This window comes from Mastomys coucha, unplaced genomic scaffold, assembly GCF_008632895.1.
Source record: "Mastomys coucha isolate ucsf_1 unplaced genomic scaffold, UCSF_Mcou_1 pScaffold22, whole genome shotgun sequence".
NCBI lineage: Eukaryota > Metazoa > Chordata > Mammalia > Rodentia > Muridae > Mastomys > Mastomys coucha.
Window position 1 is genome coordinate 251,553,431 of NW_022196905.1, and position 22,735 is coordinate 251,576,165.

At 39.8% G+C, this 22,735-nt stretch overlaps 1 long non-coding RNA gene across 2 annotated transcripts in view; it reads right to left on the reverse strand.

Moving 5' to 3' along the window:
- Window positions 1-10,333: 10,333 nt before the first annotated feature.
- Window positions 10,334-22,735, reverse strand: part of LOC116068057 — an 88,889-nt gene continuing 76,487 nt past the window's right edge. For both annotated transcript variants that reach the window (XR_004109420.1, XR_004109421.1), the window contains 2 exons: window positions 13,168-13,300; window positions 10,334-10,694 (listed from right to left, as the gene is read on the reverse strand). This is a non-coding gene — a long non-coding RNA (uncharacterized LOC116068057). The remainder of the gene's footprint in view (window positions 10,695-13,167; window positions 13,301-22,735) is intronic.

The following is a 22,735-nucleotide window of genomic DNA, read 5'->3' on the forward strand; positions in this document are numbered from 1 at the left end:
TCTACCTTAAACTTTGGTCCACTAAGTCTAGCATCTGTCCACCAATTAGTCTGGCAGTTAAAAAGAATGTTGCTTATAGTAGTTATTACCGCAGAGTTGGAACTTTTTCTCTAAATGTTAAAAAGAACAGTAGGGCTTATGAGAAAAATAAGGTCCCCATATCTACACAACATTGTTGCCAGAATGCAAACAAAAAGTGTAATTGCTTCCTGTGGAGATAAGGTTCAAAACCCAAGGAATCAGGCAGTGGGAGGCCGCCGTCATGGATGTTAATTGTTTAGAAGTGCTGGGAAGCTGGTGCTTAGAGCAAAGATGGCAGATGCTGAGACAATGCAGGTGAAATGCTGTCCCCAAGGTTTCCTGGAAGGCTATGCAAGCTGCCAAGGCTGAGCAGAGCACAGGCTGCCTTTGGCAAAGGTCATTTAAATGTAAACTTGAGAGGTTCAATGGAGACTACTGCTTTCTCCCTTGTTCACTGTTACCTTGCTGAGTAATACCAGGGCTCTTGCTACCAGTGTGCAGTGTATGAGGATAGGCTATGATGAAAACAGAAGGCAGAAGAGAGCAAACAAAGGCAGTGAGGTGTGAGGAGATGTCTAGAAGAGACATCTGGGCTGAAGAGACTGCAGGCCAGAGGTTGCTCTGAAGTTGCTTAAAGCATGTGTACAAGCCCATTTGTCCTGAGCCCCATGGTGTGTTCCTCTTCTTGCTCTATGAAAGAATCATGTTGTGACTTTCATGCTTCTGTAACTGCATTCCTTTACTGTGGGACTCGGAGTTGAAGGAAAAGTCATCTCAGGTTGATCTGTGTGAATGAGAAAGTGAAAGAGGCCTTGTGGTTTCAGGGAAGCTGAAATATTCTATGTCAGCCATAATGTCTTTCTTCTACACCTCTGCATCTTGTGTGTGCGTGTATGTGTGTGTGTGTGTGTGTGTGTGTGTGTGTATGTATATATGTATGTGTTCATGCATATGTGCATATGTACTCATAAGTGTGTGTTATGCATATGTGTGTGCATTCATAATATGTGTGTATATATGTGTGTGTGTGTGTGTATGTGCACACTGTAATCTAAGGAGATGGGATGATCTTAGGTATTATATGGGGAACACTGCATAAGCTTGAACCTGCAATTCTCGATAGGCATCATTATTTGGGTTTTAATGGAGGCAATAAAAATAGGAAAGTATGTACTTGGCACTGAGACTCTATAGAAAGAAGGGTTAATCTCACTACAGTGAACCATCTGATGATTTTTGGAGACAGAGTAGTGTGATGATATAAGGCAAAGAGAATAAAATGAAAAGATTCAGTTCTGCTCAATTAACCACTGGGAGTCCCTAAAATGTTCACCTTTGGATTATTCATTGTATTATTCTTTTTATAAGGTTATAATGACCACCCTGCAATTTTGCAGAATGTCTTATAGTGTAGCTTTGACGCCATCCTGGAGTAAACAATGAGAGGAGTTCCTGACTGAGAAGTCAGTGATTATAAAGAATACAATGGAACAGTGTATTCTTTTTGAAAGTCAGTGATTATAAAGAATACAACGGAACAGTGATGACATGTGTGCCTGTACCCATATGTACCTGCTGATTGAGATAAGCATGTATTTTCACATCTGCACTGAGGACATTATTAACAGTTTTTGTTTGGGAACTAGGCTCTCATATAGCTCAGGCTGGATTCTAACTTGTTAAGTAGCCAAGGCTATCCTTGAACTTCTGAGCCTCATGCTTGCACCCTCCCAAGTGCTTGGACAACCTGGTGCACCATCAAATCTAACTTCTTAATAATTTTTAAGTCGTGAATGCAGATGGGGCATGTTTGCTTTAAGCTTACATGATTATTCTTGAAAAATTTGAAATTAGAGGAGTTGGTAGTAGTTAATCTAACATGACATGGTTAAGATTAGAAATTATAAAATATTTCCTCAGGCAGTTTACTCAACAAAGAACCTCTATTAAAAAGACAGTGTGTTCAAGTGACACAGGTTTCTAAATGACTAAATTGAAATTCAAACACTCTATTCAATACTCAAGTCCCTGTCAATTCCCAGGGCAAACTCTAGATTCTCCACAACCCAGTCCACTTCACTGTATCCTCCTATTGAAAACCAGAATTTCCCTCTTGGCTAACACCGCAGGGACAAACCAGTCCAGTAATTTCTTGTTTGTTCACCTTTCCTGGACTCTGCTTGAACATCTGAATTCTAGTTCTTTGTATAGGGGTGGATTGCAGGGACTAAAGGACTAAAAGAAAGGGGGCAGGTAGTGTTAAGAGGATATGATCCTAATGCCCCATGACAGACTCAGAGGGCACAAGGTCGAGTTTGTAAAACAACTGTCCCTCTCACGCCTTGGGAGGTTACTGAATTCTAGTATTTACTGGGCTCCTCCTCCTTCTGAGTCGGCTGAACATGCAACCGTTGAAGAAGTTGCTTTGATCTCATGGTTGCATGTGCTCATCTGTTGTAGACCAAACCTTCCTATATAAACAACTGAAATAAAATATAAAGACTAATAGGTTATGGCCCAAGAAAGTTGCTATCTTGAAACTTTATTTATTTATTTATTTACTTGCTTACTTATTTTTTGAGCCAGGATCTGTCTTTGCTACTAACACTAGTTTGAAACTCACTACATAACCCAGGTTGGTCTCAAACTTATTCCTGTTCCTTCTCTCCTCCAGCCTCCTGGAGGCTAGGTGTAGAGTGTGAGCCACCATGCTTGGCCTTGTCTTGAGACCTTCAATTAAATTAGTGGCCACGGGTCACCAGATCCATTTGCCATATCCACTTCAGATATGTGTGGCTTTTTGTGATGGTATTTGTGCTCATTTCTAGTGGGGCAAGGCCAGTATGAATCACCCTTATGGTATCAATATATTAAGATAGCATAATATGAAGCGTACCTATAAGTATTTTAAATTACTTGATTAAATCTGAAATCTATTTTTGAGAATAGCTAATGAGGTAGCACTAGATAACAATTACATGCTATGTATCTTAAAAGCTAACAGAAGGATAATGAATATTTTTTATTATGCAGAAATGATAGGTTATAGGGGGTACATATGATTTAACATGATCATGTAACATACACACACATATACATATATATATATGTTGTCAAACATATATAGTGTAAAACATCAAACATCATGTGGTACTGTGCTCTTCCATAAAATTTTATGTTTTGTGTATCCATTAAACAGATTTTAATCCAAAAGATGTAGTTTACCCCATAATGACTTATATTTTCCACAAACAAATTCATGCCAGTTATGTAGGATATAAAGTCCATGTTTCTGGATGGATAGATAGGTGATATTACAATTTGAATTTAATATGGCCCCCATAGGCTCATATGTTTAAAGCTTTGATTTCCATCTGTGGTAGTGTTTAGGAATGTTATGGAACCAAGGGGTTGCTGGAAGAAGAACCTCACTAACTGTAGATTTTGGGTTTCTGAGCCTGGCCCCACATCTTGCTTTCATCAGATCAGCTAGGTTTTCATTTCTGCCATCAGGGTTTCTCTGTTTTGCCTTAATGTCTCCACCAGGATGGACTTTGTGGACTTTGTCCCAGTGAGAGTATAAAGCAGAAACCCTCTCTCCTCTAAGTAGCTTTTTTTTTTTTTTGGTTTTTCAGAGACAGGGTTTCTCTGTGTACCCTTGGCTGTCCTGGAACTCTCTCTGTAGATCAAGCTGTCCTCAAACTCAAAAGATTTGCCTGCCTTTTCCTCCTGAGTGATGGGATTAAAGGTGTGTACCACCATCACTAGGCCCTAAGTTGCTTTTTGATAGGGTATTTTATCAGAGCAACAAAAAAAAGAAGCCTAGACAGACAGACAGATGATGGGTAGATAGATAGATAGATAGATAGATAGATAGATAGATAGATAGATAGATAGATAGTCAAATTATTGATAGACAGTAATAGATATGATAGTTATAGTTAATATACAAATAATACACAATAAATAGATATGTGGTTTTATGTATAAATAGTTTGTAAATCACCCTGAATGTTTTTTATGATTTCTCCCTCATTCTATACTTAGGAAGTAATAATTTTACTGTTCATATTTTATCTTAGGACTCTATACCAAGAAAGTACTGTAGCTTGCTATAGGGCACATATATCAGTAAGCCAAAGGTTTTATTGGCACATCCAGCTGCATCAACATAAAATGCAGAGCAACATTTTGCTCTCTAGCTATGTCTCTATTGAGTATTCTTAAATATTTTAAAATTCATGGGAATAATCAACACCCAGAAGAATTACATCTTTGGCAGAGTAAACCACATTGAGCGATTTGAGAGCCTTTGCAAAGTGCCACTCAAACTTAGCATTTATGAACTCGTTGCTCTTTCAAATCAAGAACAAAGCAATTAACTACAATTTCACACCTTTAGGAAGACTAGGAACACAGCCTGATGTCTATTGTAAACTCCAGAGTATATCCTTTCACTTAAATTTATAGTTCCATTGTGTGGATTTTTTTTTTTTCTTATTCAAGAGAAGCTTCGAAATGAAACTTTCATTTTGTTCACGGGAAATGGGAAGTGTGTGCCAGTTTTGTTCTTAAAACAATAAGCTTAATAGGTCCCATTGTGAGGATAATTATGAGTCTTTTTCTTAAGAACACGATACAAACAAGAAGATCATGTGTGGTGCGATGATATGGTCCATTAAAGGCTTTTTTTTTTTTTAATGTGGTGTTCAGAATTTCCGAGAGATGGACCTCTGGCAGCAACTTGCGCAATGGTCACTGAGTATCCCTTGAGTTTTCAAGGCACCAAGCACATCCTCCCATCCTCCACAGTGACTGCACTCTATCTGGACAACATTCAAACCTTTTTCAGTCTTCTAACATGGAGGACAATAAGTAGCCATCTCCAGCTTGTGCAGGTGGGGAGGGATCGGTTTGAATATTAGTCATCTGACTGTAACTAGAGCATGTCGGTTCCTCTCTGCCATTTTCTGTGAATAGGAATAAGAGATGGAGAAAAGCCAACCAAAATTCATGACATCCCAGAAACTTGCAGTAACTTAATATTATCTCGCCCCAAATAGAAGGAATTTTGTTGTTTGTTTGTTTGTTTGTTTTTACAATGATGTAGCAACAAGGCCATCTGTATTGACACACAAGAGCTGCAGAAAGAACGAGTTAGAATTTGGTATCTTTCTCTTATGTGCTCTGCACGTCAATAGTGTTAGTTGTTTTTACTTATTATTTTTTATATTTTTTTTATTAGTTTTTATTTCATTTTACATCCTGCTCACTGCCCCTCCTCCTGGTCACTACCTCCACAATCCTTCCCTCCCCCATTCCCTTTTCCTCAGAGAGCGTGGAGGCCTCTCCTGAGTATGCCCCCACCCTACCCCCACACACACATACTCTGGAACATCGGGCCTCTGTGGGGCTAGGTGATGCAATTGCCATCAAAATTCCAACACAATTCTTTACAGAGTTTGACAGAGCAACTAATATGGAAAAACAAAAATCCTCAACAATAGCAGAAACAGTCATGAACAATAGAAGAACTTCTGAAGGTATCACCATCTCTGACCTCAAGATATACTACAGAGCAATAGTAATAAAAACTATATGGCATTGGTATAGGAACAGACAATGGAATTGAGTTGAAAACCCTGAAATGAATCCATACACTTATGGTCCCTTGATTACTTCTGATTCTTATCTCCTGGCACTGGCCCTTGATTCTTCCCTCAAAATTATCACACATTGTGGTAGACCATCCTCCTTTAACCCCTGCTCAAAGATGACAATGAGAACAGCTCTGTACATGGCCACTCTAGTGCTCAAAACAGCATGTGTGTTTCTGCTCATGACTGCACAGCAAAGCCTGTGCAGCTCTGGCTTCCTGTGGCTGGTCTCCAACTGTGTTTTCTACATGTCCCTTTACTCTTCCATCAAGTGGTAAATTCTTCTTGTTTTTTGTTTGTTTGTTTGTTTTTTGTGTTTTTACTTTTTATTGATTCATTGTGGGTTTCATATCATGCACCCCAGTCCCACTCATCCCCTCATATCCACCCTTCACACTTGCAGCCTATCCCCCAAATAAAAAGCACACAAACCAATAAACAACAACAGCAAAAACGAAGCATAGCAAACGTGGAAGCTGTAGTGCGTCACCCTGTGTCCTACAATGTACACCTCTGTCCACACATCTTCACTTGTAGATGTTCATTACAGCAAGTCTTGTTCGAAGTCTCTGGCTTCTGTGAGACCAACAATTACTGGATCCTCATAAGGACGTCTCCCAGTCATTCTCTTGTTGCCTAGGAGATTCTGCAGCTTTGGACCGGCAGGACTGATCCTTTTAAAAATCTCAACCATTTGCAGATAATATAGATTTTGGGGTGGGCCAATTTAGAGTCCTGCATCTGGGCCTGGTTGGTAGCTGAACTAGTCGGTATGCCAGGGCAAGTCCTCCAGCAGTACTCAGACTAGGCCACCAAGGGCTGCCATTGGCAGAAGGTAGGGTCAACTCTACTGCTCTCATGCCTCAGGGAGCACCCTCCAGAGCCAGCTCCACTGTGCTGCCCAGCCAAGGTGCAAGGGCCTGTTATTCCAAGTGCTACAGCCAGTGAAAGGCAAGGGCTAGCTTTCCCACCCTCATGACCCCAGGGCCAGCTCTGCTGGCTAGTGCAAGTGGTGGTGGGAGTGAGGGAGGGGGAATCACCACAATACCCACACCACCTCATGCCAGACAAGTGGCAGGGCCAGTTCTTCTACGCTCTTGCCCTCCGAGCTGACTCACCTATATGTCACCTCCACCAGGGCCACCTCTACTGTGCTGCCCAGATGAAGTTGCATAAATCCTTTCCTTGAGGGCTACAGTCAGCAAGGAGAGGGCCAGCTAATGACCTCAGTGCCAGTTCTCCTGACTGCCACAGTGGTGGGGGCAAGGCAAGGCATCACCCCTCACACTCAGGCTACCTCAAAGCAGTCACATAGTACGGCCAGCTCACCTGTGCTCTCATCCTTGGGGCTGCCCCATTGTGCTATCCAGGCAAGGAGTGGGCATGTTCTCCCAGGTGTTGCATCTGGTGAGAGATAGGTCTAGCTCTCCTCAGTTCATGACCCTGTGGGCAGTTTCCTCAACTGCTCGGGGTGGTGAGGGGTGGGGCATGGGGCATCACCCCTGCTCCTGTGCTACCCCACAGCAGATGAATGGTGCGGCCGGTTCTTCCACACTCACCCCTTAGGGGCTAGCTCACCCATACCCCACTACCAGGGACAGCTCCACTCATACTGTCTGGATGAGGTGCAGGATTGGCTCTCCCACATGCTGCCACTAGTAAGAGATGGAGCTGGCTCTCCAGAGTACTGCATCCAGTGAACAGTGGGGCCAGTTATGTACAGCTCCAGGCATCCCTGTGGTCCCCAGTGGCTACCCCAACAAGGGACATCCCCATGTTCTCTAGTGGTAATATGAGCCAAAGACAGGGCCCTGCCACTACATAGCTATGGACTCAGACATTGCCTGTAGCAGCAGCTTAGATTAGAAGTTTACCATGGCCCAAGGTGACAGGGCTGGCCACTTAAAGCAGGCTACTCCTCTCTGCACTTGACTCTCCCACTCCATCTCTCTTCATAATGCTTAAGCTGCTCTGTTCCTTTCTCTCCCATCTTTGACTTAGCATATCAGTATAAGTCCTTAGCTTAGCAGTGGTTGTCTGGGATCACAGAGGGGCATTCTGTGGAAGGCTTAGACAGTGGGGCTCCGTAGGCAAAGTCTTTCTCCCTGTTCCACATGGTGGCTCTTGATGAAAGAGACAGTCCTTAGCTGCAAACTGTTTATTGATTGTTTATTGTAGAAAATGGGTGCATACCACCTCCTCAGAGTGGACCAGAGATTGAATACCTTTTGAGGAAGGAATGTCTGGGAAGGGAAGCTTATTGGCTAAAGCCTCGGGGTCTCTAGATGCCTCATTAACATGGAGAATTCTGTTCTGAGCTTTGTAATCATAGGTCATGTTTCCTATGTGGGAAGTTTGGCATGTGTTCCAGGCCAGAAATCTGATAGTGAGTGGGGAGCCACCTTCTGTCTCAAGTGGGTGCACCTGGGTGCCAGGGGACTCTGAGTGTGTGCAACCTTACCAAGTTTCCTGGCATGGTCCACTGTCCCACACCTAGGCACAAAATAGCTTTGGCCACCAAGTCAGGCATCAAGCCAGGATGAACCAAGGACTACTATATGCTCTACCCCTGAAGTATATAAGAATCACCACCAACAAAAGTGTTTCTTTGCTCTTTGCCAGGGGAGAAGTGGTAAATTCTAATTAAAGTGTTTCTGTTCCCAGTACTCCAGCCCAATCCTAAGACTTTATAAAAAGAAAAATAAAACCTTTAGTAAGAATTGGCCTATTGAATCATCATGAATGATGTGTGCCATGCACTGCTTTGATTTCTGTATTTGTTTACAGTACCAGGGATTCAACTCAGAACTTTTACCATGCCAGGCAAGTGCTTAGTCACTAAACTACTCTCCTGGCCATATTTCTATTTGTTATTTTGAGAGAGGTATTTTCATGAGTTGCCCACATATAACTCAGGCTGCACTTCAACTCGTGATCCTCCTGCCTCTGCTCCTGAGCAGCTAGGCCTCTGCCAGTAGGCCCAGTTGTGGCAGGCAGTTTGGCATGTGCAAATGTGAGCACTTAGTGACCTCTATTCTCAACTAGTAGAGATTTTCTAGTCAGATAATGCCTGTAGATCACTCTCTAAAATAAAAGTAACCCACAGGAACTAATAGTACCCCCTTTGAAGAGTTTTTCAAGTTCAATCTGGAAGTATAAGAGTGGCTCAGCTATTTGGCTATTTCACCAAATTAAATAAATTACTATGTTTGATTTAAAAATTGTGTCCAAGAAAATCCTCTATCTTGGCTTTTTTTTTGCATTTATTTCATTTTGGTATTCTTAAATTTCAAACTTTCCAACATAAGCTTCCTCATATTTCTACTGTTAGCTATCAGTCTTCCTAGACTAGAATTATTTTTACTTTAAAGTGGTTTCCTTAGGTTTATTTTATGTATATGAGTGCTTTACCTGCATGTATGTATGTATGTATGCAGGTGTATGCCTGGTACCAGCGGAGGCCAGAATCAGGTGTCAGATTTTTTAGAACTCGAGTTACAAATGATTGTGAGCCACCATGTGGGGTACTAAGAACGCAGCCCAAGTTCTCTGGGAAATCAGCCAATGCTCTGGACCACGGAGCCATACACCCAGACCCTTAGAAGAATTGTTGTTCTTATTCTGTATCTCTTCTAACCATAATGGATTATTATTATATAAAGGCATCAATATTCCACACAAAGGTGCTGTCACGATGGTTCCGTGGGTAAAAGGTGAGTGCTGTCAAACCAGAAGACCTGTAATGGATCCTCCAGAACTCTATGAAATAAGGACATAATGAACTTTCTCAAACTGTCCTCTAACTTCCAAGCACATGCCATATGTATGTTCCCCAATTCAAATAAATAAACAACTATAAGAAATAATTGTAACTTAAAAATTTACGACATACCTTCACCCATCAGGAAAATAACCCCCCTCTGCTGCGATTGCCAGTAGCTCTCATATTGATACATCTTATATCTGATATATGTGTTAATCTTGCCAGACCGTAGGCTGAAGATAGAAGATATATCAAAGTTCCGTCTTCAGATACCCTCTTCCCCGTCACTGTTATCTCTATATTTTTATTTCTTAGAATTCCTTTCATTCCTGCTCTCTTTTTACCATTCCAACACCACTTGCCTCAGATGCTGACAGCATTAAACCTCAGTTCCCTTACCTCTAGATTGAACACGGTGTTACCTCCAGCATACAGTTATTGGGAAATCAAAACTAATATAGAAACTTTACACTTGAGTATGACTGAATAATTGATGAGGAAAGAGGAAGAGAAGTCTGCTGAGGCCATTTGCGCTGCCCATCTATGCATGGGGTCTGGGGCCATCCACTGATGTAGTCAAGGACCACAGGCATCAGGAAATCAGATCCCCCCCCCCCAGCATCCATCTGCATAGCTTCTTCACTACAGATGGGAGCTTGTGATCTCATCCCTCTCTCATGCTGGCATATTAACTGGCTTGACTTTGGACCAATCATAGGCAGGCAAGCACAGCCACTATGAGTTGAGAATGATATTCCTGTTATGCATGTACCAAAGATATTGCTTCACTCTAGACATCCGTGGTCACTTTAGCTATGACGAATCAGCAGATGAAATGACATGGCCTCAAATAAAAGCTTGAGGTTTGCATAAAAGCATAAACCATAGTGAATCAGGCAAATCAAACTTGTTTGTTTAAACACAGGCATCATCATGCATCCACAGATTGATAATAAAAGTAGTTCATGAAGAGATGATTGTCAATTCTGTCTGATAAATGGAAGTCGATTATTCTGTCCCATAGTAACTAACCCAATTCATTGTAACAGGACCCCTCCCCTAACAGGACTACATTTTCAGTGATGGTGTTGGTGGTATGCTGTGACTGGAGATTGAACCCAAGACCTCATACCTATGAACTCCACCAGGGCTCAGCATCCATGGTCCCTTGATTACATTCTTTATAATAAATTCATGAGCTCAAAAGCAAGCAGCAGCAAATGATCTTGGCTTCCTGCTCCTCTTTGGTTTATCTGCATATAAAACCATAATAAGAAGTATTAATATAGTGTAGCATTTGTTGTCATTTAATATCTGGAGAGAAAATGCATGTGGGCACCTTCTCCTGAAGTATTATAAAAATAGTCAAAGGAGTGTTTGCTCTTGTAAAGACATTGTTTCACTTACCATTGTTGCTGCTTCTGAAAGAATTGAAATTTATTTTGAATAGCAACAACAAAGACATAATGTTTTATTATCAAAAATAGAAACAAATGCATAAGGTTAGGAGCATGGATAACCATAAATATAAATCTCAATATGTATTATGTTCTCTCATAGCCAAGTAACAAGCTATCAAAAATCTAAAAGCTCAGACCTATAACTCTAGCTACTTGGAAAGCTGGAGCAGGAAGATCAGTTTCACAGTTGAAGGCCAACCTGCACTACAGAGGGTGTCCTGGCCAGTCTGGGTACCTTAGTTAGACTCTGTCTGAAATGTAAAAAGAGTTAGGGATATAGCTCATCTGAGGTGCATTTGTTCAGCATGTCTGAGGCCTTACCTTCAATTTACAGTCCTGGGGGTCAGGGAGGAAAAAAAACTTAGAAGATTAAAGAAGTGTGTGTTCTCCCTATTTTTTTCATGTGTTGGGATAACAGGAATGGCCTGGCTAGTTCTTTGTTCATGATCTCATAAAGTAGTAGTCAAGTGTCAGCTGGGCTAATTCTCATCTAGAGGCTACACTGGAGAATAATTTGTTCATTCATTCTTGCTTGGCTGTGTGAGCTCCTGCCTATTTCTTACTGTTGACTAGAGGCTGTCCTCAATCGCTAGACGTCAACTGCAGTTCCTACCCGTGGTGAGGACATCTTAAACACGGCACTGATCTCATTAGATACACAAGGAGAATCTCTGGCTCCAGTCAGCTGAGAAAGTCTTTCTTTTATAATGCAGTATCATCATGGGAGTGACACTGGAGATGTTTACAGGGCCTTCCTGGCCCCAAGTAAAGGAGACTACCCACAAGCATGAACATCTGGAGTGTGAACCCAAGTAAAGGAGACTACCCACAAGCATGAACATCTGGAGTGTGACGCATTGGACATTACCTTCAGGTTTATATACCATACTCAGTTATGTGGGAAACTTACAAAAATGCACTGGCATTATCATTTCAGTATTTTTAATTAAAGGGTGGGTGAAGGCAGATGCCAAATAATGTTCAAAGTCTCCATCTCATTTTAATTGTGTGTTGAGTTCATGTACTTTGTTTTTGTATATCCTCGTGTGTGTTCTACCACTGACCTTCACCTCTGCCCTGATATTTAGGTGTTTAAAATACATAGCCACCTAAAGAAGAAAGAGGTGGACATTAAAAACAAAAGTTGTCTATGTTTGCATTTTCATGTATGCTCAGGAATTTTGCATGTGAGGGAACATTTTTATGAGCACTGCTTTCTAGCTTCCATATTAAAGATTGTACATGTGATAGAAATGGCACAGTATCTCTCTACATGAACAGGAGCTATCTTATTCTGCAGCCAACACCCATATCTCAAGCTTGGGACTTACCTGGAAAGTAAGTGCCCTGAGTATTTGATAATTAAATGACATTAAGACTTTATTAACTTTTAAAGATATTTGAAATTTATGCAGTTTCTGCATAAAGAAGAGCTATGTTTTTTTTTTTTTAGAAAAGTAATTCCTGGTGAGTAACATAAACACTGAATATGCTGTTTTATGCCTTTTTAGACATATGTCCTATATTAGTTATTATTATAGATGTTGGTGAATACAATATTGATTGAAGCTTTAAAAAAAATATGACTCCAGTGTCAGGAAAAAGCTCACATAGCTAGTTATCAGTGAGCACTGGATGTGATCCACAGAACAGCATAAGGTGGTATTGCTGTACACACTAACAGTTGCAGAACCTGGGAGCTAGAGGCAGGAAGAGATATTCAGGTATGGAGTGAGTTTCTGGCTATCTGGGATATATAAGAGCCTGTCTAAAACTTTTAAAATATCAATATGAACATTAGCATGGTTTGTGAAGATCAAGGATTCAGAAAGGGTTTAGCTAGGTTGTTTAGGCTCTGGATCTCCCATGAGATTGCTATGAGTCTAAGACTTCTGAAGATTTGCTGCAGTTTTAGGATTTGCTTATTAGGAACAAGAAACATGCTAGTGGAAGGGAAAAGTGATAGGCATAGTTAACGGGGGGATATGTGTGATGAACATAATTTACATACATGGGTGAAGATGTCTTAGTAAACAAAGGATTTTGTCAGTTTAATATATTCTAATGATAAAAAAGAAACACATATGACCCCGGGTAATCCAAGTCTCTCGTGACTAATGTGGAGTTCATAGTTCTTTACTGTGTCTGCCCTCCATAGGACTGTGATGTCACAGGTAGCTTTCTCTTAGAACATGGCCCAGGATAGGACGAGCAAATGAGCAAATAGCTCCTTCTCTTCATTTTGGAAGTGACTACTGCCACCTACCATTGCGTCTAGATTAGACTGATGGCAGAGAGTAGACAGCAAAGGATTCTGAGTCACTGGGAGGATAGACATGGATGAGGTAGACCAGAATTAGCATCTTCATCTTGTTAGGTGGATTGTTCAGCCAGTGGTCCTGTGAGGCCAAGAAGGATGAGTAAACAGAGTCAGCGGGCTGAATGATTCCAGCTTGAGTCCAAACAGTCTATCTAAAGTCACAACAGTTGGGTACTATACGTTACTTCTTATTTCTAAATTGAACAAAATCATGGGTTTTATTAAAGCATCTTTATGTATATATAAAGTGTCATACAAAGGAGTCATTACACTTATCTCCCTTGTTACCCAGTTCTGTCACCCTCCCACCCATTAGCACATGTCTTATCTCCAATAGTCTCCCACTGTCTTCCTTCTGCTTCCATGAATTGTTTTAGTTGATTCCACACAAAAAGAGAAAATGTGAGAACTCAGGTTTCTGTGTCTGGCTTGCTTTGTTTAACATGGTTTCCTTTTCTATTAGTTTTCCAGGAAATGGCATGATGTAGCTCTCTTTAATAGCTGAGTGACACTCAACTGTGTATATGTACATATATATGTGTGTGCCTGTGTGTGTGTCTGCCTGTGTATGTGCCCATGCATGTGTGTGTGTGCCTGTGTATGTTCATGCATGTGCATGTGTGTGTGCATGTGTGCAGCATTTGTGTGTGTGTGTTTCTGTCTGTCTGTCTGTCTGTCCTCGAGTATACATTATTTTCTTTATCCATTCCCTTATAGGCACTAGCTGGCTTCAATGTTATTGTGTGTAATTTCCTAGTAAATATGAACAGACAAGTATCTCTTCTTCATTCTACCTTTGATTCCTTTGGGTAGATACCCAAGAGCACTACAGCAGGAGCCTGTAATAGTTCTATTATTAGATTTCTGAGAAACTTCTACATTAATTTCTATAGTGGCCAGACCAGTTGACTCTTCTACCAAATAGTGTCCAAAGGAGTCTTTCACTGACATCCTTGCTGACCTTAGTTGTTTTATCTCCCTGATCATGGTCGATTTCACTGTGGTCAGATAAATCTTGATATAGTTTTGATTTAAATTTCTTTGATGCCTAAATATGTTGAATGATTTTTTTCAGGTTTTTAATTCCCTTGTATCTCTTCATTTGGAAACCAGCATCTCAGTTCATTTTTCTGTTTATTAATCAGATTATGTGTGCCCTTTCTGTTTAATCTTTTTAAAATAGTCTAAATATAAATTTTCTGTCAAAAGAATAACTGAAAACTCCTTCTTTATTCTCTATAGACTCCCATTCTGTCTCAACCCTGCTGACTATTCTCTTTGATACAAAGATGGTTTTAGTTTCATGAAAAGTCATTGTTGGTTCCTTTTTTATTTTTTTAAATTTTAACTCATGCTTAGGAATTTTTATGTGTTTATTATGTATATTATTTGGAGATAGAGTTATAGGGACTTGTCAACCACTACACATGGATGCTGTGAACCAAATTAGGGTCCTCCATAAAATCAGGAACCACTCCTCTACTAAGCCAACTCTCTGGCCCATTTCCAATTCTTAAAGGGGTTAAACTTTGACCATCTCCAGACTTCTGTTCTTGATACTTCTTCTGCTTAGAAGGATAGTGCCAGGTCTAAGGTGGGACCAGCCAGGAGCACACAGGACATAGAAGCAGCAGAACATCTGGAACAGGGTACTTTCTGCCTCCATCTGCACCCAGGAGGTGGAGCTATTCCACAGTGCATGGTTCCTGCCAGGGGAGAGCTTGTCTCCAGGGAGTGCTCTGACTCTGAGACTCAGGTGAGATCACTATTTTTTTTTCTCCAGTGACTGTCTAATGCAGGACCAACCAGGAGTACACAGACCACAGAAGTGGCAGAACAGCTGGGACAAGGTCCTTCCTTCCTCCATCTGCAACCAGGAGGTGGGGCTGTTCTGAAGCCCTTTGTACACCAGTCTTGCCAGGAGAGAACTGGTCTCCTAAGAATGCTGGCACAGGCTTATAGACTCACAGGAGGAACAAGCTCCATCCAGAGACAACAAGGACATCTAAATCCAGAGATTAACAGATGGCGAAAGACAAACACAAGAATCTTACCAACAGAAACAAAGAATATGTGGCATCCTCAGAACCCAGTACTCCCAGCACAGAAACTCCTGGATTCTCCAACACACTGAAAAAGCAAGATTCAGATTTAAAATCATATCTCATGATGCTGATAGAGGATTTTAAGAAATACAGGAGAACATAAGTAAACAGGTAGAAGCCCTTAAAGAGGAAACACAAAAATCCCTTAAAGAATAATAGGAAAACACAACCAAACAGGTGAAGGAATTGAACAAAACCACCCAGGATCTAAAAATGGAAGTAGCAACAATAAAGAAATCACAAAGTGAGGCAACCCTGGAGATACAAAACCTAGGAAAGAGGTCAGGAGCCAGAGATGCAAGCATCACCAACAGAATACAAAAGATAGAAGAGAGAATCTCAGGGGCAGAAGATACCATAGAAAACATTGCCACAACAATCAAAGAAGATGAAAAATGCAAAAATATACTAACCTCAAACATCCAGGAAATCCAGGACACAACGAAAAGACCAAACTTAAGGATAAGAGGAATAGAAGAGACAAAGATTCCCAACTTACAGGGCCAGTAAACATCTTCAACAAAATAATAGAAGAAAACTTCCCCAACCTAAAGAAAAAGATGCCCATGAACATACAAGAAGCCTATGATACTACAAATAGATGAACCAGAAAGGAAATTCCTCCTGTCACATAATAATCAAAACACCAAATGCACAAAACAAAGAAAGAATATTAAAAGCAGTAAAGGGCAAAGGTCACGTAACATATAAAGGCAAACCTATCAGAATTACACCAGACTTCTCACCAGAGACTATGAAAGCCAGAAGATGTTGGCCAGATGTTATACATACCCTAAGAGAACACAAATGTCAGCCCAGGCTACTATTCCCAGCAAAACTCTCAATTACCATAGATGTAGAAACCAAGATGTTCGATGAGAAAACCAAATTTATACAATATCTTTCCACAAATCCAGCCCTTCAAAGGATAACAAAAGGAAAACTTCAATACAAGGAGGGAAACTGCACCCTAGAAAAAGCAAGAAAGTAATTTTTCAACAAAACTGAAAGAAGATAGCCACATGAACAGAATTCCAAATCTAACAACAAAAATAACAGGAAGCAACAATTATTTTTCCTTAATATCTCTCAATATCAATGGACTCAATTTCTCAATAACAATACATAGACTAATAGATTGGTTATATAAGCAGGACCTAACATTTTGCTGCATATAAAAAACCCACCTCAGTGACAAAGATGGACATTACCTCAGAGTAAAAGGCTGGAAAAAAATTTCCAAGCAAATGGTCCACAGAAACAAGCTGGAGTAGCCATTCTAATATCGAATAAAATCAACTTTCAACCTAAAGTTATCAAAAAAGATAAAGAGGGACACTTCATATTCATCAAAGATAAAATCTACCAAGATGAACTCTCAATTCTGAACATCTATGCTCCAAATTCAAGGGTATCCACATTCATAAAAGAAACTTTACTAAAGCTCAGCACACACATTGCACTACACACAATAATAGTGGGAGACTTCAACACCCTACTCTCATCAATGGACAGATCATGGAAACAGAAACTAAATAGAGACACACTGAAACTAACAGAAGTTATGAAACAAATGGATTTAACAGATATATATAGAACATTTTATCCTAAAACAAAATGATATACCTTCTTCTTAGTATCTCATGGTGCCTTCTCTAAAATTGATCATATAATCCATCACAAAACAGACCTCAACAGATACAAGAAGACTGAAATAATCCCACCTATCCTGTCAGATCACCATGGACTAAGGCTAGTCTTCAGTAACAATATAAACAATAGAAAGTCCACATACACATGGAAGCTGAACAATACTCTACTCAATGATAACTTGGTCAAGGAAGAAATAAAGAAAACAATTTAAGACGTTTTAGAGTTTAATGAAAATGAAGCCAAAACATAACCAATCTTATGGGACACAATGAAAGCAGTCCTAAGAGGAAAATTCATAGCTTTGAGTGCCTCCAAAAAGAAACTGGAGAGAGCATACACTAGCAGCTTGATAGCACATCAGAAAGCTCTAGAACAAAAAGGAGCAAATTCACCCAAGAGATGTAGACCATGTTTCAAACTCAGGGCTGAAGTCAACCAAGTGGAAAGAAAAAGAACTATAGAAAGAATCCACCAAACCAGGAGCTGGTTCTACAAGAAAATCAACAAAATAGATAAACCTTTAGCCAGACTAACTAGAGGGCACAAAGACAGTATCCTAATTAACAAAATCAGAAATAAAAAGGGAGACATAATGACAGAAACTGAGGAAATCCAAAAAAAAAAAAAAATCATCAGATCCTGCTACAAAAGCCTATACTCAACAAAACTGGAAAACCTGGATGAAAAGGACAATTTTCTAGACAGATACCAGGCATCAAAGTTAAATCAAGATCAGATAAATGATCTAAACAGTCCCATATACCCTAAAGAAGTAGAAACAGTCATTAATAGTCTCCCAACCAAAAAAAGTCCAGGACCAGATGGGCTTAGTGCAGAGTTCTACCAAATCTTCAAAGAAGATCTAATATCAATACTCCTCAAACTATTCCACAAAATAGAAACAGAAGGTGCTCTACACAATTCGTTCTATGAAGCCACAATTACTCTGATACCTAAACCACACAATGACCCAGCAAAGAAAGAGAACTTCAGACCAATTTCCCTTTTGAATATAGATACAAAAATATTCAATAAAATTTTCACAAACCAAATCCAAGAACACATCAAAACAATCATCCATCATGATCAAGTAGACTTCATCCCAGGGATGCAAGGATGAATCAATATATGGAAATCCATCAATATAAGTCACTATATAAACAAACTCAAAGAAAAAAACATACGATCATCTCATTAGATGCTGAGAAACATTTGACAAAATCCAACACCCCTTCATGATAAAAGACTTGGAAAGATCAGGAATTCAAGGCCCACACCTAAACATAGTAAAAGAAATATACAGTACACCAGTAGCCGACATCAAACTGATTGGACAGAAACTTGAAGCAATCTCACTGAAACCAGGGACTAGACAAGGTTGTCCACTCTCTCCCTACCTATTCAATATAGTACTTGAAGTCCTAGCCAGAGCAATTAGACAACAAAAGGAGATCCAAGGGATACAAATTAGAAAGGAAGAGGTCAAATTATCACTAATTGCAGGTGATATTTTAGTATACTTAAGTGACCCCCAAAATTCCACTAGAGAACTCCTAGACTGGATAAACAACTTCAGCAAAGTAGCTGGATATAAAAGTAACTCAAGCAAATCAGTGGCCTTCCTCTACACAAAGGATAAACAGGCTGAAAAAGAAAGTAAGGAAACGACACCCTTTACAATAGTCGCAAATAAGATACCTTGGTGTGACTCTAATTAAGTAAGTGAAAGATCTGTATGACTTCTAAAAACTTCAAGTCTCTGAAGAAAGAAATCGAAGATCTCAGAAGATGGAAAGATCTCCCATGCTCATGGATTGGCAGGATTAATATAGTAAGAATGGCCATCTTGCTGAAAGCAATCTACAGATTCAATGCAATCCTCCTCAAAATTCCAACTCAATTCTAACTCGGGGACTTAGAAAGAGCAATTTGAAAATTCATCTGGAATAACAAAAAACCTAGGATATTGAAAACTATTCTCAACAATAAAAGAACTTCTGGTAGAATCACCATTCCTGACCTCAAGCTGTACTACAGAGCAATTATGATAAAAAACTGCATGGCATTATTACAGCGACAGGCAGATGGATCAACGGAATAGAATTTAAGACCCAGAAATGAACCCACACACCTATGATCACTTGATCTTTGACAAAGGAGCTAAAACCATCCAGTGGGAAAAAAAGACAGCATTTTCAACAAATGGTGCTGGGTCAACTGGTGGTTAGCAATGTAGAAGAATGCACATTGGTTCATTCTCATCTCAAGGCTCAAGTCTAAGTCAATCGAGGACCTCTACATAAAACCAGGTACACTGAAGCTAGTAGAAAAGAAAGTGGGGAAGAACATTGAGCACATGGGCACAGGGGAACATTTCCTGAACAAAACACCAATAGCTTATGCTCTAAGATCAAGATAAGACAAACGGACCTCATAAAATTGCAAAGTTTCTGTAAAGAAAAGGACACTATCAATAGGACAAAACAGCAACCAACAGGTTAGAAAAAAGATCTTTACCAACCCTACATTCAATAGAGGGCTAGTAGTCAATATATACAAAGAACTCAAGAAGTTAGACTCCAAAGAACCAAATTAAAAAATGGAGTATAGAGCTAAACAGAGAATTCTCAACTCAGGAATACTGAATGACTGAGAAGCACCTAAAGAAATGTTCAACATCCTTAGTCATCAGATAAAGGCAAATAAAAACAACCCTGAGATTCCACCTCACACCAATCAGAATAATTAAGATCAAAAACTCAGGTGACAGCAGATGCTGGAGAGGTTGTGGAGAAAGAGGAATACCCCATCATTGCTGGTAGGATTTCAAGCTGGTACAACCACTCTGGAAATCAGTTTAGTGGTTCTTCAGACGATTTGACATAGTACTACCTGAGGACCCAGCAATACTACTCCTGGGCATATACCCAGAAGATGCTACAACATGTAATAAGGATACATAATCCGCTATGTTCGCATCATAGTACCTTATTTATAATAGCCAGAAGCTGGAAACAAGCCAGATGTCCCTCAACAGAGGAATGGATACAGAAAATGTGGTACATTTACACAATGGAGTACTACTCAGCTATTAAAAACAATGGATTTATGAAATTCTTAGGTATATGGATGGATCTGGAGGATATAATCTGGAGTGAGATAACCCAATCACAAAAGAACACACATTTTATGCACTCACTGATAAGCAGATATTAGTTCAAAAGTTCAGAGTAATCAAGATATAATCCACAAACCACAAGAAAGTCACTGTGGTCTTTAAAGTGTGGATATTTCGATCCTTCTTAGAAGGGGGAACAAAATACCCATGGGAAGAGATACAAAATCAAGGTGTGGAGCACAGACTGAAGGAATGACAATCCAGAGACTACTGCACCTAGGGATCCATCCCATATACAATCACCAAACCCAGACACTATTCCTGATGCCAACAGGTGCTTGCTGACAGAAGCCTGATATAGCTGTCTCCTGAGAGGCACTGCCAGTGCCTGACAAATACAAAAGTAGATGCTCACAGCCATCCATTGGACTGAGCACAGTGGATGCAGCTTCCCCAGTGAAGGAGCTATAGAAAGGACCCTAGGAGCTGAAGGGTTTGCAGCCCCATAAGAGGAACAACAATATGAATTAACAAGTACCCCCAGACCTCCCAGGGACTAAACCACCAACCAAAGAGTACACATGGTGGGACTCATGGCTCCAGCTGCATATGTAGCAGAGGATGGCCTACTCTGTTTTCAATGGGAGAAAAGTTCCTTGGTCCTGTGAAGGCTCTATGGCCCAGTGTAGGGGAATGCCAGGGCCAGGAATCGGGAGAGGGTGGGTTGGTGATCAGGGGGAGTAGGGAGGGAATAGTAGGTTTGTTTGTTTGTTTGTTTGTTTGTTTGTAAGGAAAAGCAGGTAAGGAGAGAACATTTGAAATGTAAATAAAGAAAATATCTAATAAAAAAGAAAAGAAAAAGTCGTTTTCTTTAAAAACAAAAACAAAAACAAGAAAAAGAAAAAAGAAAAAGGATAGTGACAGATTTTCCAAAGGTAGAATGTCGTATCAGCAAGTCTTCACAGAAACACAGACTTTAGGGACTGACTATGACTATACTGTCTGCCCAGGAACCCAACCAATAGATTTATGCTCTGTAACAGCACTCTCCCACCCTCTATACCTGTAGTACGAAATTAAATTAAATTCCTAATTTGTATTTGTTCATTGAACACTGAATAGACTAAGCCTGTATGAAAGCATGTAACAGAGCCACAAGCATACTGTAGTGCCACAAACATACTATAGTGTCACAGCATACTACAATGCCACAAACATAGGAACATTCAAACATTTCTGGTTCCCTCTACAATCTGACTTTTCTGAGGAAACATTCAAAGACTATTTCATGGATTTTTGTGTGTTATTGTTTACCTAAATAATTGGCATGTCTGAATCACCATCTAGAGAATAGAATCAAAGCCATTCCCAGGACGATATCCATCACATTTACTGTCAGTGGACACACAGGGGAATAGCATGTCATCATCAGGCCTCGCATGGTAAATAGCTACTATAGTGAAATAAGCAATTTCCTGAAACTGAAAGGCAAGAGCCACTAAGCATATGTCTCTTTAAAAGAAATCAGTTTGTGAAGCTGCAAGTTAAACATCTATTTCAAAAGACAGCCACATGCTGGAGGAATTTCTTGTTTTTTTTTTTTTCTAAACCATATGGGAACTGCTGTAGAGACTCAAGTAGGCTGAGTTGCATAGCAAGAGTGATGGGACTAGGAAATTGGCCTGTTTTCTTTGTCATCTCCTTTGCAGTCAGTGTTTGTACTCTCTTTTATAGACAGCACTAAAATTCTTCTTGCTGTGTCTCCAGTGGATTCAGGTTGTGATAATCACCTGTCTGTATATATATACATATATGAATATATAATAGATAATATAATATGATATACAATATATAATATATATATAATATATATTGTGTTGGTTACTTTGCTAGTGCTTGGATAAAACACCATGGCCAAGGCAATTTACAAAATGAAGCATTTAATTGGTCTTGGATTTATTGGGTTAGAATGCAGGACAGTGGAGGGAAAGCATGTCAGCAGACAGCTGAGAACTCACATCTCAAACCACAAGCAGGAGATAGAGAGAGGACACTGAGGATGGCAGAAGCCTTTGGAACCTCAAAACACATCCCACATCTCCAGTGACACATCTCCAAGAGAAGCCATGCCTCCTAATCCTTCCAAAAATATTCTACCAAATGGGGACCACATATTCAAATACATGAGCCTAATGAGGTCATTCTCATTTAAGCTGCCATATATTAGTGTGTGTGTGTGTGTGTGTGTGTGTGTTTGAGAGAGAAAGCTAGTGCATGTATGTGTGCTCGTGTATGTGTATGTGTGTGTATGTGTGTGTGATTTTGTGTGTGTGTGTGTGTGTGTATACACATAGTGGCATAGTGCAGTTATAACTTTTCATTCACCCAATCTATTGTAGACTTTTTGCCAAAGTTGACTGGTTATTGTCAAATACTTTAATAACTATAACTGATAATTCTTTGGTTATCATAAAATGCTTTCGCAATTACACCAGACAATTCTCTTGATTATATAAATACTATAAACATTAACAATTCATTTATATAATGTTTTTTCTAAGTACAGGAAATGAATTTAAGCCATCTGTCACCATTTTTATGATTTATAAACAAGTTATAGGAACTTTCAGAGGCTCAG